This window comes from Triturus cristatus, chromosome 3_2, assembly GCF_964204655.1.
Source record: "Triturus cristatus chromosome 3_2, aTriCri1.1, whole genome shotgun sequence".
In the NCBI taxonomy this organism is placed as follows: Eukaryota; Metazoa; Chordata; class Amphibia; order Caudata; family Salamandridae; genus Triturus; species Triturus cristatus.
The window spans coordinates 512674147-512696598 of record NC_140584.1 but is presented as its reverse complement, the minus strand read 5'-3'; the positions used below and the strand labels follow the sequence as shown (position 1 = coordinate 512696598).

Here is a 22452-nt window from a genome sequence, read left to right as displayed (position 1 = left end):
AATAAACTTTCATCCAAATCAAAAAGAATTTCAATAACAGTCCTGAAAACATGCATTCAGAGCAAAATGTGGAGGCGTTTTCAAATGTGTAGCAATTTACACTTATGGTGCATTTGACACATGTACATGCAGGCACAATTGTACTAATTAAATACATTTTTTATTTCACTACAAGGAAAATCAGTTACCCCTTCCACACAAATGCTAATTTAGCAAATTTAGCAGGAATTCCATTTATTTTCCACCATGTTAACAGATTTACTGCTGCCCTTGGCAGGTGTAACTCTCCACCTGTTTGCAGAGTGGTACACTACCTACAGCGGTTTTATCAAAATCATTTAAAGATGACCGCAACGCATGGCAACCTTGAAAAGTTTTTTTTTTTAACTTGGTAAAAATCATTAAAAGATTAGTGTTTTGCATGCATGTGCAAAAGTGGAGGCCATCTTGGACTAACTTTACTTACAGCACAAGACAAACCATTCCAAAATGGCTGCAGTGCATCGCTGTACAAACACCAATGACTGTCTTGGAATGATGTAAATGCTGTTTTAAGCTTTCCCCTTTCCGATATAAAGGAGAGGGATTCTCAAAGTGCAAAGTGGCTGGTACAAAATGTGGCTGATGGGGCGGATCATTTTTTAATTGCGAGAACAAGGGCTGTGAATAAAGTACAGCAAGCATTTTGAGAGAGAAAATAATCTCTCATGCAAAACAGTGGCAGTTCTGACCAGTGGTGGTTCCTCCTTTATGGCAGAGGAGTGTTACTCAGACCGCAGGTAGCAAACAATTTAATAAAATGGTTAATGGACATCTTGACCATTTTAATGAAGTGCACTGTGTCTCAGCTCGGGGCCATTCCTGCTGCTGATTGGCAGCAGGAATGACTGGCCTAAAGTGCGCATGTCTGATTGATCAGCTGTCTTGCAATGATCAGCCCGACATGTGCACCAATACTAGCAGTGGCGGCTCCTCTGCTAAGGCGGAGGAGCGTGGCCCCACTGCTCATAGAGCAGTGAGAAGGGAAATAATAAAACAATAAATAACAAGGTGATTATCGTTTTATTTTTGGTTGCTGCAGACTTGGTTAGGGAGGGCGGGGCTAGGGCTCAGGGTGAGAGGAGGAGAGGACTGTGCACACTGAGGGGCTGATTGCGATGCATTAGGAAATGACCAGACGGTCGTAATCGTAATCAGCCGGTCTGATTCCGTTCCAGTCTGAATGATTTCAGTAATCCCATGGGCGGCTCTTTCCGCCTGAGGGATTCCAATTTCGGATTCCGACAGCCATCCTGTGCCGGCCTTTTCAACACAGAAAGGCTGTCAGAAGTCGACTTTGGGGTCCCACAGCAGGGCCCCCATGGGTGCACGGCCTCCAGTTGGAGCCCCCCGTTGATCCCTGCACCCCAGGCAGGCACCTTAAGGTGCCTGCCACGGGGTGCAGGGATGAACCGCACCTCTTCCTTTTATAATGAGAGCATGCATTCCGGACGGAATTCATGCTCCCATTGTAAAGAATAGGAGTGGTCCTAATTGGTTGGTGGGGACCACTGACAGGAGGTCAGTCAGTCCCAGTACTGAAACGATGTTGGGCAGACTTAAGTCCGCCCAACATCGCAATTAGGCCATAAGTGCGCATGACTGCTTGGCCGGCAGTTTTCGGCCGGGCAAGCACTCATGCACACTTTGAATAGTCCCCTCCAGGCTGTAATGGACAGCCTGGTGGTGAATATGCACAGGCTCCCTGTCATTAGCTGAGCACCGATTTATGGTGCTCAGACCAATCACAGCGCTGCATTGCAGCATTGTGATTGGCTCAGGGGATCCTGTGTGCCGGGTGCTTCCTCCAGCTTCTTCCGGAGCAGAGAAGTGGAGGAGAGACGCGGCCGTTGGAAAAGCTAAGTGTTTTTTTGTTTTTCTATTCCCACCCAACCACCCGCCCCCATTCACTACCAGCCACCACTAAATACTAGCTGTGTAACAGCTGGGCGGATTGGAGGCGCAGGATCCTAGTCTGAAAAGGTGTGCTGCATTAGCCTGCTCCGAACGATCATGGCACTACTCTAATGCTGAAAATGGCATGAGAACAGCTCCAGGATTGGTTAGGTTCGTTGGCCCTTCACTTCAGAGTCAGGCTCTGTTGTTTCTGGGAGTAGTGGAGTGCCTTCCTACTCTGAAGACACTGACCAGATTGTGGTTCCTCGTCTCTGGGGTCTTCCCTGCAGACCTGCTTGCGTGAAACTGACATTGGTAAATACTTTGGTTTTTATTTATTTCAACAAATGACATTATGATTTTTCCAACTGTTAAAACGAATTTAACAGGGGTGCAGGGCTATTAAGTTGTTCCCTTTAGCCCAGAGAAACTACTGCACTTGATTCACCCCACCACTTTCACATGTCACTAGCTGACACCGACCCTGACATTGGCAGTGGAAGGATACAGATTATCCAATCAAAACACAGTGAGACCGAAATGCTCCTCAGATGGCCAACCACAAGAACAGAGAGAAAAGGCATTGAATTAGGACGAGCAAAGAACTAAGATGGGCATACAAACTATCCAATCATGTGCAAGGCACAAACATAAAGCCAATTCTAAATTTATAGTGGATAGAACAGGATTGTTTGCCAATAGACTGCTAAATATGTAGTATGTTGGACCTAAAATGTGTTTGCTGAATGGCTCAAAGGTGTCTCCGTTTTCGACATGATGCTACTACCTTTGACTTTTCCAAGATGTTGGTGTCCCATCTGATTGCTCTTAAACTAACTACAGGCAATCTCTATTCTACATGCTTATAATTTTTCCCTAATGCAGGCAAAGAAGACTAGATGAGAAACCAAGCCCTATTTACCTGAAAAGCCCCCTACCAATTGTCTTATGCCCGACTGTTCTGTCAAACAAAAATTCTCAGGAGGAGTTTTACTCTAAGCAAGTACCTCTGAAAACTACTTTACAACCTCCTCATTTAGTTAGGGAATGCAGTTTGAAACTCAAGTCTTTTAAGATAGCTGTTTATTGACAAAGTATTATACACTATTTACACTAGTGTTTAACTATATGATGCATGCACCACAATAAAAGCAAGCTTTAATGAAGCAAGGACATGCAAGACTCTCTCTACAACAGTGACATTTGCCCACTAGATGTGCTAAATATCTAATAGGCCAAAACATAAAAAGAAGAAAGAGAGGACATTCCACTGCCTAAATCTGAGATATAGCAAAAAAGGAAAACACCTACTCACAGGAAAACACTTAAAAATGAAGGTCACAGTATTGTGCTGGAACGGCGAGGCTTAAGAGGACCATTGTGAACTATCTGGATGATAATGACAGTGAAACCAAAGAACCAATTCCACACACCCAGTTCAGAGACAAGACTAGCGCTTTAAAATGTGGTTTAGAGCCAGGCATGTGTGTAATGTACCACTATTTCGATGTTTACGGACACTGCCATCAGAACCATGACGTACATTACATAATGTAATGTTTGTATGTGTAAATGGTCGATATTCACTAAAATATAGATTTATGCCTGTTTTCCTAACACTAAAAGGACATAGTAGGGGCATTCTAAGAGCAAATTGCACATTCACGATTTCTCTTCTATTCACATTTTTAAACCCAACATGTTTACCCCTATGAATGTCAGCCCCGCCTGCACTTGTTCTAAAAACCACAACAACGTGTGAACTTTCCTCCACTGTCTGTACCATTTCCAGCAGGTCCTCTGGGATTCATCTCAAAGTGCTCAGACACGTGTACCAAGTGCAGGAAAAGCAGGTATAACGTTTTGGATAAATCATAAAGGCTAGTTAGTACTTTTTGGGTGTTAACCTATCATGCACCACATGCATCGTGCCAGTCCTTGGGCACCCCACTCATACTACCCAATTCTTGTGATCCCCTTAAACACTTCTGCTTGCATACTGCAGCCTTGTGGAATGTAAGAAAAATGTGCGTTCATAATTAACAGATTGTATGGTCGCAGGACAGACTCACCATGGTCAAAGTTTTGCGAATTGGATTCATGGGCCACATGTATCAACATTTGTAATAGCGATTAGTTAACCGCGATTTTCAGCAAATCGCAATTAGGTAATTGCTATTACAACTGTAATACTGTGTACACTCCAAGGGCCATATGTAGGTAGGCTAACATTTACCACTTCATAAATACCGAATTTTACCGATTCGGTATTTATGAAGTGGTAAATGATATGTAGGTAATGAGTCGGTAATTATTACCGATTCGGTAAAATTCGGTAATTACCGAACCGGTATTTACCGATTCGGTAATGAGGCATACCTTCTCATTGATGGGAAGGTATGCCTCATTACCGATTCGGTAAATACCGATTCGGTAATGGGGGGGAACACATGCAAGGGTGACAGGGTGTCACAATGACACCCTGTTGCACCCCTGAAACGGCCATGTGTGCACATGTGGCACACATACATGCCCTAAGGGCATGTATGTCTGCCACATTGCACACTTGTAGGCGCTTTGTAATGCATTTCCACATCCATTCTTCATTTACCACCAACTATTAGTTGGTGGTAAATACCGACTCTAAACATCACCCACACACTCCCCCTACATCTCATTTCTGTATTCGGAATTTACCGATTCGGTAAAATTACCGATTCTGTAATTTTACCGATTCGGTAAATTCCGAATACAGAAATTGTCCCCCTACATACCAAAAGCCTAAATACCGGTCGGTAACGGTATAATTACCGAAAATCGGCCGTTACCGACCGGTATTTGGCTACCTACATGAGGCCCCAAGTGTTTTATATAGCAATTAGTAGGGGGTCGCAAATTGACCTACCTCATTAATATTAATCAGTTAGGTCGTAATTTGCGACCCCCTAGGAATCGCTAAAATCACGGGGATGGTGACCTGCTGCGGTTGCAGACCACCATGTCCGTGATTGCTTTTAAATAAAGCAATCTTTTTTTCTTTTTTTTTTTAAATGCAGTCTGTTTTCCTTCAAGGAATAGGTTGTGTTTAGAAAACAAATGAATAGTTCACTTTTAATCTTTTAAGAGCACGAGGTGGTCCGTGGACTGCCTGCTCTTGAAAAAAGTTTCTGCATACATTCACATAGGGGAAGGGCGCCGCATTCAAGGTCACAAAACATTCATACATACAGCAGCGATTCGATATTTGGAAGGTACGCCCTAAACACGCCCATTCCAAATACCGAATCGCAAACCTATTTTGCAATTCGGTAACAGGTTACAGAATTGCAAAATAGGGTTTGGTACATGTGAAAAACATTTTTTGCGTTCGCTAATGGGCCGATTCTGAGAACTGACCCATTTGCGAACGCAAAAAAGCTTGATACATGTGGTTTTATATTATTTTTAAAAGGTCATTGTCCTTTATAGGAGAGTAGCAATACAGTGAAAGCAAGGGACATCACTAGCGAAGAAATTGAGTAGGAGTAATGGACACACATGAGACATCTGGTGCTCTGCACCCTAAACAAATTGAATGGATGCCACTTTACTTGAAATGACAACCCTAACGTCCACCTTTAATAATAGTAAATTTGAAGGATCAAGGCAACTTACATAACTAGTAGCCTGGAGTTACAAAAATATGTATTTTAATGAAACAGAAAAGCGCAGAAAACTGCATCATTTTTAACGTTCCACAGTGGACATATTTCAGTCACCAAAGTCATGAAAATCATTTCTCCTGGGTCCTGGAGGGGCGGGGCCCACAGCTCTGCAGAGGCTGGCGTCACACATTCCTTCTATTGACATTTTCAATAGGCAGACTATCTGGGCCATGTTTTAGTGCCATGTATAAAACATGACGCAAGTCAGTTTCCTCAGCAACCTAGCTCACGGGTGCTACACAGGTCACATGTATGCAGCTCTGGACACATTAGTAGGAATTAGTGGTCTCGAGGCTTTATCGTCCACAAACCAAAGAGGAAATCATCATTCCTTCCACAATATTCACAGGGCAGTGAAGAGATAATTACCCAGGGTCGAATCAAATGTACTGGCAAGCTCACAGGTACATATCACAGGGACTGGAGTCTCTCATCTTCACGTTGTCAGCTTCTTTCTTCTTGATCACCACTTGATGCCATTTCTACTTTACTCTACTTCCAACTTGATCCACGTGTCACTCGTTGGCTGGTGTGCCACGGACACGTTTATAGTATAATATGCTATTTTCACAGACAGATTATTATGAGGTGCGACATTTCTTTGTCCGTCAGTTCAGGCACATCATTGCGGTGAATCAAATCTTCCTAAGTTGCTTTGTGGGAAACAAGAACTAAAATTTTTAAGTATGCCAAGATAAAAAAAAAAAAAGACAGCTTGCTTAATGTTGGCTCAAGGAAAAAAAAAACTTAACAGACATTGTAAGAGTTCCCTGCCTGGCTAGCTGAAAATCAAATTTCATGAGATTATTTTTGCATGGAAACTTTGAGCCCTTAGTTCTCTCCATGAGTGAATTCAGACATAATAGAAAAGCGTATTCATCTGTTCGCTTATTCCTTGTAGTTTCAATCATTGCCCTTTTAGAGATTCATATTATTCGTAACCAGTCGCAACTCTCAAATAATTGTGAGGGCAAACATATATCTTCATTCTATTAGACATCCCAGCGGTGTCCCTCTACGGGGCCAGTACCAGCAGTTACCAGTCCCTTTGGAATTATGAGATGGGTGGGAGCACCGCGGATCTTAAATTTAACTAGAAGATTTCTGTGTGAAAGTAGAAATGAAAATTCCTGAAGAGGAGATCTGGGCCCCTCAAGTTTGAACCCCTGAAGGGCCTATTGTGGGTGACCAGGTTTTAATTCTACTCATTACATTTTTATATATTTGTGCAAGCACTCTTGGTGCATGATATTCATTAAGCTGTGTACAGGCCCATTACAGTTTAGATGCTGGGTCACTACAAAATGAGGGAATTTGAGTAAATATGGCATTCTGCCTCATATTCCCCTAGTAATTCTACATTTACAGCCAAAATGTTCACACCGCGAAAAGAGCTGCTGGACCTGTGTCATCCCAAAACCATACTAGTTCCTAATAGTTTCCATGAAAACTGGATTTAGAGCTTGCATCCAAACCATGATATCTGCGAAACTGTAAGACATTCACTGATGGTTTAAATGGCTCTACGCACATGATGACCAGTCTCGCCAAGCTGAGGTGATACGAAACAATTCACCATACCCTCTCCCAATAAATAAAATATGCGATTGGGCTACATGGAAGCTTCAGTCCACTGCACTTTGCTAATGTTCTCCTTGTTAGGGACAACTTCCTCTCCATACCTTGAGGACCATTGTGACATTTGTCCCAGGGTAGGTCCGAGTAGAAGGACTGCTCCAGACTCCCAAGGCCAGTCCCACCATGAGGGAAGGAAGTTGGATGTTGGGGATTGCAACTTCTAATGGTCTGTGTTAGATCAGATGCCCTGCACAGATGTTGCTGAATCCATCCTGCTGTCTCATGAGACAGAATCTATTTACAACTAGATTATTCTGTAAGAAAATGGGTTAATAAGAAAAGGGGTCACCTTCAAAATCTATAATCATATCAAATCCATGATTGGTACAACTTCCATGGATATCTTTAGAAGTACTATGTTGATTTGTATAGTGCACTAATCCAGGCACTTGGGCAAGTGTATAGGTGTGTAGTCCTCAACGTGCTTATACAAAGAACCAGGTCTTGTGGAACTCAAGTGAAGAGGAGACTCCAATGTGTTGAGGGAGGTTGTTTTATGTCGTGGGTGCAATGTAGGAGAATAAGTGACCACCAGTTTTGCTTTTGTGGATGCCGGAAGTGTGCGTGAGTGACGCAGAGCCTAAGTGTCTTGGTGAAAGTGTAAGTGGCTCTTCAGGTATTCTGATCCTGTGCTATGTAGGCTCTGTACATACGCATGAGAAGTTTGAATTGGCTGCACTTGTGAATGGGGAGCCAGTGAAGCTTCCCGAGGTGCGGTGTGATGCGAGTGTGGCGTGGGAGGTTGAGTAGGAGTTTTGCCGTAGAGTTTTCTATGGTCTGGAATATGTGTAGGAGTTGTTTTGAGGTTCTGGCATGGTGAGTGCTGCCGCAGTCCAGCCTGTTGTTGACGAGTGCTTGTGCGACGGTCCATCTGATGTTCTGAGGAAACCATTTGAAGATCTTTCAGAGCAAGCGTAGGATGTGGAAGCAGAATGTGCACACAGCATTGACTTGAGCTGTCATGTTCAGCTAGTCATCTGGGATTCTCACTAGATTTCTTGCATTGTCTGTGGGTAGTGGTCCTAGCTCTGATAGCCACTAGGTGAAGTCCCATGGGTAGGTCTTGTTGCCAAAGACCAGTACATCCATCTTGTCAGAGTTGAGCTTCAGGCAGTTGGCTTGCATCCAGTTTGCTACCACGATCACTCGGTTGGTGAAGTTGCTTCTGGTGGTGGTTGTCTTGTCCATCAAGGAGCGGTTGAGTTGGGTGTCATTGGTGTAGGAGAGGTCAGTGATGTCTTGTGGTAGGTCGATGTTGTGTCATGTATATGTTGAAAAGAGAGGGGCTGAGGGACGATCACTGTTGGACTCCATATCAGTTCCTTGTTCTCTGATGTGAAGGGTGGCAGCCTGACCCAATGGGTTCTTTCTGTAAGCAAGGAACAGATCCATTTGAGAGCTGGTCCTTGTATGCCAATCTTGTGAAATTGTCTGATCAGGGTGCTATGGGAGACAGTGTTGAAGGCCGCGGAGAGGTCAAGCAGATGAGGGCCACTGTTTCTCCTTGGCCCAGGATGATTCAAATGTCATTGGTGGCTGCAATGATTGCTGTTTGGTGTTGTAGTTCTTTTTGAATCCTGATTGAGTGTTACCTAGAAGACTGATGTTCGAGGTGGGTTGTGAGTTGCTTGTTGCTGTCCTTCTCAATCACTTTGGCTGGATAGGGGAGGTGGGTTGGAATTTTCTCTGTTGATTTGGGTCTGCTGTGGGCTTTTTGAGGAGGACGTTGATTTCTGCAAATTTTCATTTATCCAGGAAACTGGCAGACGTGATGTAGGTGTAGATGATGTGGGTGCTAATTGGTGAGGCTCCCAGGTTGTAGATGTGGTGAAGGCATGGGTGCATTGGGGTCCTTGAGTGGATGAGCCGCATGATTGCAGCTGTGTCTTTTCTGGTGAGGCTCATCCATTCAGTCAGGTGGCCTTCTTGGTTGGTGGCGGGGAAGTTCGCGATGCGTGCTTTGGCGTTGGGCTGGTGTGCAAAATGTTTGTGTATATTTGCAATTTTGCTGTGAAATACGTTGGAAAGGAGGTCACCAAATTGTTGGGAGACAGCGATGTTGAAGACAGCGGCTAGGAGTGTGATTAAATCCTTAACGATAGAGAAGATCTTGTTGCAGCTGTTGGAGCTTCCTTCAATGCATTCCACTAGTTCTTTTAGCTTGCCTTCTCATATTTGCTGGCAATAGCATCAAAGTGCAATGGTGTAAGTAGTTCTGCTGGTAGTGTTGTGACTAGCTCTCCATTTCCTTTCTAGCTGTTTGCAGTGCCATTTGGTGTCTTAGGGGACTTCTTTGTACCGGATGGCCTGCTTGTTTGATCTACTATGCTTCTTGTGTTTGATGCGTGACAGAGAGTTTGTGCAGTTCTTCATCCCGTTGTCGATATCCTTCTTGAGGTTGTCTGTGGGCTTAGGTGGATCCATGCTGAGAGTGCAGAGCCAGTCTGCTTCTGTGATTTTGCCTTAGGTGCAGATTGGAGTTCTGAACCTGGTAGGGTTATTAACTTGAGGTGTGTTGATTTGGAAGTGGATGATGTAGGGGTCAGTCCATACGAGTGGTGTGGTGGAGTTGTATTTGATGCGGTCTGTTGTGGTGAAGATGGTGTCCAGTGTGAGCCCTGTGATATATATTGGTTCTGAAAATAGCCGGATTAGTCATATGTTGCATAAGCTTTCGAGGAATGCTGTGGAGGAAGGGCCGTTTCAGTCTTCCATGCGAAAGTTGAGGTCATCGAGGAGAATGTAGGCTCTGGAGTCCCTGGCACTGGGTGCAATCCACATGCGTTCGAGTGCAGGTAGGCTTGTCTTAAGCACGATCACTGTGCATCTGTGTTGCAGCTGCCATTAAGTAGGTCCTGGGAGGGAGAAGGAGTGCAGGGTGCTGTGATGTCATTTCCTGTGCTGATGAGTGATGGAAAATGAAGTATTCTTGCTTGGCTTCTTTTAAAGAAGGTTTTGGTGGAGAAACCAATAAAGTCAGTTCCTGTCCAGGTGTAGGATGGTACATTTTGTGATGTCACTTCCAGGTGGTTGTAGGGAACAATCACTAACTCATCAAAAAATCTCCTTTCCAAAGATGAAAATGTAAAGTTCCTGAGGATAAACTGTATTTATCAGGCAGAAATAAGAGCAGTTTCTTTTATTTATTTTTTATTTTTTTTATTTCAGAAGATTTTTATTGATTGTTTCCAAAGCAAAGACTTACTTACAGTACAATACATGGGGGTTCTAACAGAATAGACATAGACATATCAAAATAAACAATAGGAATAGAGCAATAATTACACGACCAATCATTGTCACAAGTACACAGAATGATATGCTGTATCTTACAGAATAGCACATGTAGTATCCCTGTAATAAGGCTATAACACTATTTGTTCGGCTGAATCTGTCGTCGCTCACATGGGTAAAATCGAAGGGACATCGGAGAGAGTTAGTAGAGAGCCCTGGCATAAGAGGTCTTGTAGGGGGATATAGCTATAAGTGGGGAGATTCATGGAGGCTTGTGAGAGGTAAAGTAGTGGTCAAGGGTGTCCCACATGTGTCTGGAGGAAGGCCTCCATGGAGAGTTCTGTAGAGTTATATTGTCCGCTCCCCTTAGGTTAGTGATCCAGTTTAGCCAACACTTAAAGGAGGCTTTGCGGGTGTCTTTCCAGTTGTTAAGGATAGTCTTAGTGGCAGCTATAAGTAGTAAGTCAAGAAGTGCCTGATCATTACCGTTGAGTGACCCCACTTTGAGAAAACCAAACACTAGTGTCGGGAGATCTCTACTAGGGGAATATGAAAAAAGATCATTTATGAATTTGAAAATCTTGTTCCAGAATGGCGTCACACAATCGCAATGAATTAGTAAGTGTTCGAGGTCCCCTGTTTTGTCTTTGCAATTCCAGCAGATGGGGTCCTCCCTGAGTTTATGGGAGTGGAGTCTGGCTGGAGTCCAGAAGGCCCTATGCAACAGCCAGAATTTTGTCTGTGACAATACTGGGCTGATCTTATATCTCATGGTTGATTTCCAAGTTTCGGACCAATCTTGTTTCGAGATCGCAAAGGGGGCAAGTGTCTCCCAGAAGGAAATGAGTTCCTTATTGAGGGAAGAATGTTGTGGGCATATTGATTTATAGATCCAGGATACTTGGTGACCTAGTTTGTGTAGTTTTAATAAGTAACCCGGGAGGGAAGGAGGTAATGTTGAGAGTTTTGCTTTGGATATTGCGGACTTTATTTTTAAAAAGTTATAGAATTCTATCGGTTGTAGATTGTATTTGGCCTGTAACTCATTAAAGGAGAGGGGGTAGGTCTCATTGGAAAGTTGGTAAGGATAATAGATCCCCTTACTGAACCATGATTCATTATATAAGGTTTTCCCTTTATAGCGTATTTTATGATTATTCCAAAGAGACTCAAAGTTAGAATACTTAAGGCTAATCTCTAAGTGTTTGTCAATGCTCAGTAGGGCGGACTTAGTGTTCTTGAATATTGACTTTGAGCAGGTGACAGAATTCAGGTGTGTGGTCAGGAGGGCTGCAGGCGCGAGATTCTTAAGGATTGATTTCTCAATGTCTAGCCAAACAGGAGTATATTCGGACGGTGGCAACAGCCAGTAAGAGCCTTGTTTCGCCAAGAATGCCATTTGATAGAGCTTGAAGTCAGCTAAATTGACCCCCCCATAGTGTTTTGTCAAGTCTGAGTTTTTTCATACTGATTCTTGCTCTTTTCCCTTTCCATAAAAATTTCGAGAGTAGGAAGTCGATTTTGTGGTGGAATTCCTCAGTTAGTTTTATGGGTAACATAGTGATTAGGTAGTTCACTAGTGGAGAGATCATCATCTTGATGGCCTCAACCCTTCCCCACCATGTTATAAATCTAGGTGACCATGTATCTAGAAGAGATTTAATTTTCTCTAGTGTAAGTGCTTCGTTGCGCTGGAGTGTCTCTAATGTTGTGCCACCAAACTCAATCCCCAAGTATTTAATGAATTCTGGTTGCCAGGTGAGACCTGAGTCACTGAGCACGTCCCGAGAGCTTAGAATATTTAGCGGTTTAACTTCAGACTTGTCCCGGTTTAACTTATAGCCGGAGTATATCGAGTATCTTTCTATGGTAGACATAAGAGCCTTGATGGATTCACCAGGATCTTCCGTTATCATGAGGATATCGTCTGGGTATGCGGCTAGCTTCACGCAACTTTTCCCGAAATGTATTCCCTTAATTGCAGCGTTATCTTTGATATCTGTGATTAGGGGTTCTATGGCTAAGAGGAAAAGTGCAGGGGAGAGGGGGCACCCTTGTCTAGTGCCCTGTTCTAAGTGGAAGGAGTCCGACAGTGTACCATTAATGGCAATCCGGGCGGTAGGGTTGGAGTAAAGTGCCATCACCATGTTTATGTAAGATTCACCAAGATTAAAAGAAAACATGCATTGTTTAAGAAATGTCCATGATACCCTGTCAAACGCTTTTTCTGCGTCCGGGGTAATGGCAATGGAGGGGGGTGTCAGTAAGCTTGGCTTTTTCCAGGACGTGACAGAGTAATCTAGTGTTATCATTAGACATGCGGTATTTGAGGAATCCCACCTGTGAATTACTGATCAGTTTTGGGAGGGAAGCGTTCAGTCTATTGGCTAAGATCTTTGCATAGATCTTGCAATCTAGGTTGATGAGTGAGATCGGTCTGTAATTCTTTGTTAAGAGGGGATCTTTACCTTCTTTCGGAAGGACGATAATATTGGCTTCACCCATTGATTTGGAGACACTGCCCTCCCTTGCGATAGTGTTAAATAGTTTTAGCAGAGTGGGACTTAAGGAATCGGCAAACTCCTTATAGAAGATAGCCGAGAAGCCGTCCGGGCCCGGGGCTTTATTGTTTTTGAGGGATTTGATAGCAGTCGAAAGTTCCTTTCCAGTGAAGGGAGACCCTAGCGCACAGCTATCTGAGTCTGACAGCTTTGGCAAGTTCAGTGATTGTAGATATTTGGAACACTCCTCCAGGTTCATTGTTTGTTTATTTTTATATAAATCTTCGTAGAAGCTATGGAATGTACGTAGTATCTTATTTTGTTTGGTTTGGATATCACCCTTGTGGTCCTTAATCGATGAGATAGAGAATTGTTTTTGTTTGTGTTTGAGATATGACGCAAGTAGTTTCCCTGCCCTATTACCCTCACATAGCTTGAGTGCCTTGAATTTATTTATCCACACTCCAGCCCGTTTGCTCACTATTTTATTATATTCATACTTCTTCTTGATTAGTTGGTCCAAGATGGTTTTGTGGCTTATATATGTCAAGTGCAAGATTTCTAATGATTTATTTTTCTTTTTCCAGTGATTCAAGTTCTACATTAAGCTTTTTGTTGATCTGCGCTTTGATACTGATAGCGACACCTCTGATGGTAGCTTTAAGCGCATCCCAAAGTGTTAGTGTGTTCGTGTCGGGAAGATCATTTAATGTGAAGTATTCCTTAATTGCGTTATCAATTTTTAGTTTATTAGCTTGGTCGGATAGTATATCCTCATTAAAGCGCCATCTTTTTGGTGGTAGGGTGGCGCGGGTACCTGCGATCCCGGCGCTAATACTGGAATGGTCAGATACAAGTTTAGGGGCAATATCAGTAATATCTATGAGATGTGTAACTGGGCTTGAGATGAAGATATAGTCAATCCTGGAGTAGGAGTTATGCGGTGCCGAGTAAAATGTGTAGTCTCTCGTGTCGGGGTGTTGGAGACGCCAAGAGTCCTTTAGGTTGAATTTGGAGCATAATTTTTTCAGGACCTCATGTGAGCGGGAGGGGTGGTATTTGCAATTAGATTGTCGATCCAAATGAGGGTCCATTGGCAGGTTAAAGTCACCGCCCATTACTATAAGATTTTCCTGAGGGAGGCTCTCAAGAGCATTGGAGACCTCCCAAAAAACTGGTTCGTCGGCATTAGGCCCATAGACATTGACTACATGGATATGGTCGTCCTCTCTCTGTAGGTGCGCGACTAAAAGTCTACCATTGTCATCATGGGTGTGTGAGGTAATAGTAATGTTGGATTTTTTTAGAAATAAGGGTGATCACACCTCTTTTCTTATGGATTGCCGGGGAGCATAAGGTATGAGAAATCCAGTTGTGATTTATGAATCTTACGTCTTCTTCTGAGAGCTTTGTTTCTTGGAGTAGGATTATATCGCCTTTGGTTTTTGCTAAGTACTCTAAGGTTTTCCTCCGTTTCACAGGGTGATTGAGGCCCTTAACATTCAGAGATACAATGGTGAGATTATCTGTTAGCGTTTTATGTTGTGCCATCTAAGCGTCTGATGTCGCTTGTAGAAATAGTGAGCCCTAGGGACGTAATATTAGTAAGAGTGTCAACACTGACTAGACTGTCGTAGGTGAAACATGTGTGACAGGTTACGGAGCGAGGTATTAGTGGGCTGTTACACGTGCCGGAGAGAGTAAGGTAGCTGTTCCTGAAGATACGTATGGGATAGACATCAGCTGATATAACAGCAAGGTTTGATTTAACAAGCATACAAAAGTGGGATAAAAACACAAAGGAAACAATCAAATTTACATATACCCCCCTCCCCGCCTCCCTCTTCCTCCCAACACCCTCCCTCCCCCCCTCCCACCCCTCCCTCTCTTCCCTGAAGAAATCGAACTCAGGAGCTGCGACGGTAGGACCGTCTAAGGCAACACGGAGTGATACGAATAAACATTGTCTCATCAGGAGAAACAATTGTGAATTGACTATTAACTATGAGCGTAACTGATAGGTATATACGGAGAGTAATAGGGGTAGCTAGCAACATCTTTATAAATGTCAAGCCCCCAGCGCTAATAACAAAACGCTGAGTAAAAGAATTGTGTGACAATATATGAGCAGTACATAACAATGCATATCATAAACATTTCGTAAACACTGCATAAAGAATAATAAAGTTTCCAATGGAACATCAACACTCAGTCAAGCATTTCAAAAGGATATCCGATTCTCAGGTTTTCCGCTTATTGGAACATCAACACACAGTCAAGCAGTTCAAAAGGATATCCAGTTATCAGGTTTTCAGCTTATTGGACGAACATACAGATATGTCCATCTTCTGAGAGGGACCCCCCTCCATGAGACGCACGAGGTCTTGAGGATTTGTGAAGACGTGATGATGAGTGGATCGCCAGTTTCAGAATCTTTACGTAAACAATGTATATCATAAACATTTCGTAAACACTGCATAAAGAATAATAAAGTTTCCAATGGGACATCAACACTCAGTCAAGCAGCAGTTTCATGAGGAAGAATGCGACTTTAATAACTAAGATTAACAGAAACGATGGAGAAATATTACTTCCTCCATCTTCGTTGGCCCAAAATTAGTATTTGAGAATGTATGCAAATGGTACCATACTTCAAACCTGATAACCCCTCAAACACAATGCATCTGTATGTAGTACAAGACATTCTACAACAGACATTTTTTTCAATTACATCATTCTAACTTTGCACTGAACAAGGAGGTGCCTACACATTGGGATCAAGTTGAGAACTACATCGCCTCCTGGAACATTAGACAATTCTGAATAAATGTGTGTCACATTACAATTATCAAACAATTAGACAAACTTAGGTTTTGCTATGTAAGCAGTCGCCCACAGAGTAGATTGTTCCTGGGATATAGATGCCGCCATCTTCCCTTTTGATTAGCTATTGGTTAGTAGAGCATAATGTGCATGGCAGACCACTACATGTGTAGCTGGAAGTGGTTTCGGTGTGTTTTGCCAAGTGAATTTAGGACTGGATGTTTTTCCATAATACAGATCTGGGTTTTCTGCTGTCAGAGGTGAGGCAGTTGTTTCAGGAAGCTATGATGTCACCATACACTTTAATATGTGGCGGTTAGTTAAGTGCCCTTGAGAAGCTGCCACGATCTTGTGAGGAAGAAAATAAAAGCTAAAAAAACTCTTCTCTGATGAAATCGTCAAAGGGTTGGAGAAATAAGGAGGCAGGAATCCAGTAAAGGAAGTCTCAAGAGTGAATAGTCGGGATCAGCAAGTAAAGGATTGAGGAAACAAGCTAAGGAACAAGGCTTTGCAAACAGGGTGAGGCCTTTAAATAGTATGAGAACACGAAATGGAAATTACATCAAACACTACATGACAGAAGGCATAATGTATAGATAAAGTGAGGAAGAAACCAAATGAGGAATAGCCATGATGGAAATGGAAAGAACAGAGAATGAAAACCTGAAGTGGACTAGCTGTGGAGTAACTTTAAAAGCAGTGGCGGCTAATAGGGAATGGTGGCGTAGGAAGGTGGGAGGAGCGGTTAGGAAAGGTAAACAAACAAAATAAAACTTACCTGGGGTCACCGTTGCCAGCCGCCGCCTCTACTTCAAGCAGGAACCAGGAAAAAAACAGCCTCCCAGAATCCCCATACCAATCACAATGCTGCCTTGCAGCAGCATTCTGATTGGTCTGATCGTAGTGGTTTAGCGCTCAGACAGGGGCTTGGATGCTAGGCATGTTCTCTACCTAGGCTGTATAATACAGCCTGTGGGGAACATGCTAGGTCTGGGTGGTGAACTCCGCTCCGCTCACGCAGTTTCGGAACTCCGCTTTACGCAGAGCTCGCGGAGATCCGAAAAAAATCCACCCCAGGTAGCATAGCGGAGTTTTTTTCCTCACTCGCGTTAGTCAACATCAAGTTGGTGAGCGCGAGCGAGGAAAATCCACCTCCCGGTAAGATCTCTCAACATGGGGTGGGTCAGGTTTCTAATTGCTCGCATTGAGAAACTGCCCATTCGCATTGAGAAAGCTGCTGCTCGAGTAAAACTCTTCTCGAGCAGCAGAAAGGAAAGCAGCGCCCGCTTGCGCTGTGCATGGTGCCGTTTGCGATGATTGCACAGTGCGGGCAAGCATACGGCACTGAAAATCACAGCGAACTGCATTTCTCTATTGCACTCTGCCGCTTGTGGCGTAACGCGGCAGAGGTTTTTTCCACTTTGCTGAGTTTCACGTAGCACAAATCCGCGAACTCCGACTAGGGTTAGAACATGCATAGTACGCATGAAGGTTTAGCCAGCCCAAGACAGCTGGCCAAACCCTCATGCACACTTAAGGTGCAGCCACCACTCCTCCTCACTCAGTGTACGTCAGGCCCCCACCCTGCACCAACAACCTGGCTGGCTGCAGTGTAACTGCAATAGTAAAAATACTAATAATAAACAACCTGCTTAGTGGTTATGGAGGAAGGGGATAGATTATCTGGGAGAATTGCACACACCGTTCTTGGGGTAAATAAAGTACGTTTGTTTCATGAAGGAGGAAAATTAATATTACTGAAATCTCATTAGTAGACTCTTGCAGTATTCTGGATTAGTCAACATCAGAGTGTTGGTCAGTAGCTTGGCAGTCTTGAAGAGGGATAGGAACGGAATTTTCTAATGATGAGAAGCTGTAACTCGTCAGCTGGGGCAGTGGAGGAGATAAGAAACTGAAGATGCTCCTCTTGCTGAAGTTAAACTGTACACCAAATATCCTGAGCAGGTGGGTTTTAGGGAATAAGGGAGCGCAGAGAAAGTCAGGTAGGGTTGTAGGAACAGAAAAAGCAGGAAATGGAATCTGTGTTAATTGAGTAGTGCATAATGAGCGGATGTCATCCAGTGTATGGTAGTGGCAAGGCTGCCCGTGATTTGTTTGAAAGTGAGGTGACAAGGAGGAAAGGATAAGGTCTGCATATCATCAGTATTGTGGTCAAAGGCGAAATCAAATGAGAATATGTTGGTAAAAGAGATGGAATAGAAGGGACATGGGAGATGGCCCAGTACAGAAAACTAGGGAATGCCAACTGGCTGGTTGGTAAGCAGATGGAGTCATAATGACTATGAAACAGAAAAAGAGTTGATGGTGAAATGGGATATACACCGGGCTTCGATTGTGCATGTAATGCAGCCGAATGTGGCAGCAACAATCAGTGTGTGGGGTGTCACCCATTGAATGCTACTGAGAAGCCAAGGAGGGTGAGGATAGAAGAGATGTGAATGCAACAAGATGCAACGAGAAAGGTGCTTTCAAGTGTGAGGACAATTTTGTGGAGCAGAGTTGTCAAAGACAGACGAGCATTAAATAGGTTAAAGGAGGACAGAAAAATAGTGAGTCAGATAAACCCAAGCTGCTCCAGGGTTTTGACGAATATGAAGAATTGGGGTGTAGGGTGATAGTTGGATGTAGACACTGATATAGAAGCCCCAGAGAAGGCCTGCTGGTTGAAGAGGGCAGGCAAGGGAGATTTCTGAAGGAGTGAGCAAGTCATTAGATGATACGACTGTAGAATGGGCTGAAGGGGTCACAGCCAGGAATTACGGGGGGGGGGGGGGGGGCGGGGGGGTGGGCGGGGTATATGGATCAGATACATGGGAGAATGGATGGTCAAGTACATACATTGAACCTGTTCAAAAGAGACAAGTGGTGGATATGAATAGGGGGTGTGAAGAAAATGTTGAGAATGTTTCCCATAATGCTAATCTGCGAAGAGACAAATGGTGGATATGAATAGGGGGTGTGAAGAAAATGTTGAGAAAGTTTCCCATAATGCTAATCTGCAAAGAAAAAATCCGAATCAAAATTGCTAAAACAGATTTCACCTCTTAATCAGGTGGATAGAGGGATGAAATAGGGATGGAGAGCTATTAATTATCACAGTGAGGCGATCACTATATATATATATATATATATATATATATATATATATATATATATATATATATATATATATATATATATATATATATAAAATGTTAAGGCCCAATGCTAGGTAGTAGTGCACTTTTACAGACAGTAGATTTGAAAAACATAGAAACGAGGAATTGGTAAATAAACTGACAAATATACAGTAACCAGACAATTGAAATGTTCACTAGGGATTACAGCTACGACATTACACATTAGGAATACTGTACATAGGAACAAGAAACATAGTGTATCAAAGGTATTATGTTTACATTTGAATTGTTTTAGGGTGGTAGGTTTCATGTAGTATGAGAATATAGTTAAGTGGAATGCTGTTAACAGGATGTTCAAGGATTCTTTGCTGGTCTGGTGGTGCTTAAGGCTACAGAAATGTCTTCACTTGCATAGATGGATTTATGAGGTAAAGGGGAAACTCGGAAGTTATGGGTTAAAGAGTGTAGAAATTTTACAACAGCCTAGAGCGTATAGTAAGAATTGTCGAATGAGGCAGTCTTAAGGAAACAACCAAGGATAGTGTGTCTCCCCAGGAAGTGCACTAGCACATCAAATATTATGCTTCAGTGTTTCTTATATAAAGTAACTTCAGAACTGCTGTTCAAGGCATCATACTCTCGCATCTGGATGGTGGTAGAACCCTGGTCCATGGCCTCCCAGACTCCACTCTCGACTCCCTTAATTACTTCCTAAACACCAAAGCGTCTCTCATCCAGGGCCTGAAGAAATGCAACCACATCACCCCATTTGTTGGAACTTAATTTAATCACTCGCCTTGCCGGCCGGCACACCCTTCTAAAACAATTGCATCATTTACAAAGCCATTGTGATCAGCATCCCCATTTATCTTGTGGACAGGCTCACCATCGCTGGGGGCACTCGTACACACACATTCTAGACAGAATGTAGCATAAGTAGTTTAAACATAAAAACAAGCCAGCAGGCCTTTTGCATCTATGCACCCAGGTTATGGCACAACATTCCTATATCCATTAGGATCCACCAAATGCTGCTTCAATTTAGGGAACAGTTGAAGACTGACCACTTTAAAGTACACTACATCACAATCTAGTAACAGTACACTTTTGCTTGTTGACTTGAGTTACCTCTCCTATCACTTGTTGACTGTGTGCTTTCCTTTGACCCTATGCACCATTCTACTGCCATTTGGCCAGGTTTACACTAATCAAATTTTACATATTGCATAAATACATTTGTATAAGGAAATTTTGGAAGTAGAGAGGGAGCAGATATGCTGAAAGTTGTTTATTTCATGGAGAAGGAGATGTTAACTGTTAGGTGTTAATACAGTGATGATAAAATGAGTATGTGATTCAAGGGTTCACAGTGGGAGTGATTGGGGAAGGAGGTGGTGTTTGAAAGTGGTCTGAGAAAAACTGAATAAAAGATTTAGCCTACTGAGAATACCTTGGTTCAAAGCTGATGTCACCAAAGTATGTAAGTAGGATGGAGTGGGGGACGCAGAGTTAAAAAAAGAGACAAGATACTGCAAGATAGGCCCCATCATACATGAAGCGAAGGAGACAAGTGTTATGTAACCACAATGTGGAGTTGAAAAGAAGAAAATACATTGATTACAGTATGTAAGACTGGCAGGCTGGTTGTGGACAGGTAAAGAAGACATAAAAGGGAGGGATACATTTACAAGTGGAGGGCTACCACCATACTCTATGGATGTGTTGATGAAAGTGGCCACGTCAGAATGCAAATGATGGGGCCCCCAGGAAGAATGAGATAAAGGCCCACCCTTGACACAGGCTTTACAATGAATGGGGGCCCTGAGAGTGAGTGATCAATCTGCACTGCAGGAGCAGCAGTGGCCTCTGATAAGCTCCTGGAAAGTGGCCTGGTCAGTGTGAGGAGTAGGTGGTGTGGCTTTATGAATGGGGTCAAACAATCTCTTTGAGATGCTGAGTGTGGAAGATGATTCAGAGTAGTAAGTGAGGGAGGTGTTTGGTGGCCTGGTGTTCCATTGTCGGCATGATACTCTCGCCATACCGCCTGTGCTTTATAGAAGGTCGGAGTTGAGAACGGGAGCGATGATGTGATTTGGGAGTTTATTTACCTGTGTCTGGAGGTTTGTTGTTGTGGTGGTCTTGTGTAACAGGGGTGAGTGTTGTAAAGGTGAGGATTGCTGCAGGCAAATAGCTAGGTTATTGACCGTGGAAGGACAAAATGCAAATTGAGCCTTTTCAAAAAGTGTACTCTTTGGCTCATGAGTTACACACTTCCAAAAGAGCTTTATTATTTTGCTTGTCTCATCAGTATCCCGTGACACTGATGAACAATATGTTCTGCCCCAACAATAGCTACAGTGGAGACATTTGTGCTGATTGTCAGTCAGTTGTATTCTCACGCTACAAAGGAAGTGGATATGTCATATGTGAGCAGCTCTAACCTTGCATACTGGTACTTTTATTGATGTCGTTCACGATAATGACATACAATGGCAAAATCCAGAACCCAAAGGAGAAGAAAAAGTGGCAGGGTGAGATATGCATGTCTGAAGAGGGTCAATATTAGATCCCGAGGTTAGGCTGAAGAGGACTGTCCAGGTGAGTTGAGTGGGTATGACAATGTCTACATACTGACAGCCGATTGCATTACAATCGGTAAACGTTGAGGGGGGGGGGGGAGACTATACTTCAGTGTTGACTCTAGGGGGTATTGCTTTTTCGCAGAAAATATGGAAGTGCACTTCAGATTCAGCAAGCAGGGATTTTTTTAAATTTCTGGAAATTCTTAAAGTACTTCCTAGAAAAGGTTGGTTTGCTTGCTTTAGTGACTGGTGGAAAAGTCATTGGATGAACGTATGGCAGTGTACCCAAGTATTTAGCGGCAATGATAGGCAATAATCATACAATACCATCGGTCCTGGCTATAGTGTTTAGTTGGTGTGTTTAACCTACAATAAATATAGATTACAAAGTAGAAAGGAGCGAGATTCCACGTAAGAAAAACCCCGGGATCACATTGCGTGATACTAACTGGCCATGCATGACACTATGTCACAAAGTAGTAAGCGGCGGAGCTGCAGATGATGGATTTTAACTTGAAGATGGCCAAACAAAGTCTCAATAAGTTTCACGTCCCTTCGAGAGTCTGGCTTGAAATATCCGCGACTTTTCACAAACTCTGATGTCCTCCCCCGCTTTATAGACATGTTTTTAGAGCAAAACTCTGCTGGAGTGAACTCTCCTTTTCAGAACTGCTTTGGCTGTTTTAAGGACAGCCACAGCACACAAACCGAATAACATGCATCTGCAATGTGCTGTCCTGCCTGTTGTCAGGGCAAACTGCTCCGGGTACTGCTCCGGGTACGTCATTTCGTTGTCTTCCTCCGGGGCACATTTTTGGGAAGTGACGTTTCACGGAGAGGAGGGGGCAGAGCGTTCCGTGTTCGGGATAAGCGGGCACACCCAAAAAATGCAAAC

General features: G+C 43.3%; 1 protein-coding gene across 1 annotated transcript in view; it reads right to left on the bottom strand.

Moving 5' to 3' along the window:
* PARVA (parvin alpha) overlaps positions 1-22452 on the bottom strand; it is a 182041-nt gene that overhangs the window by 158751 nt on the left and 838 nt on the right. The window lies entirely within an intron of this gene.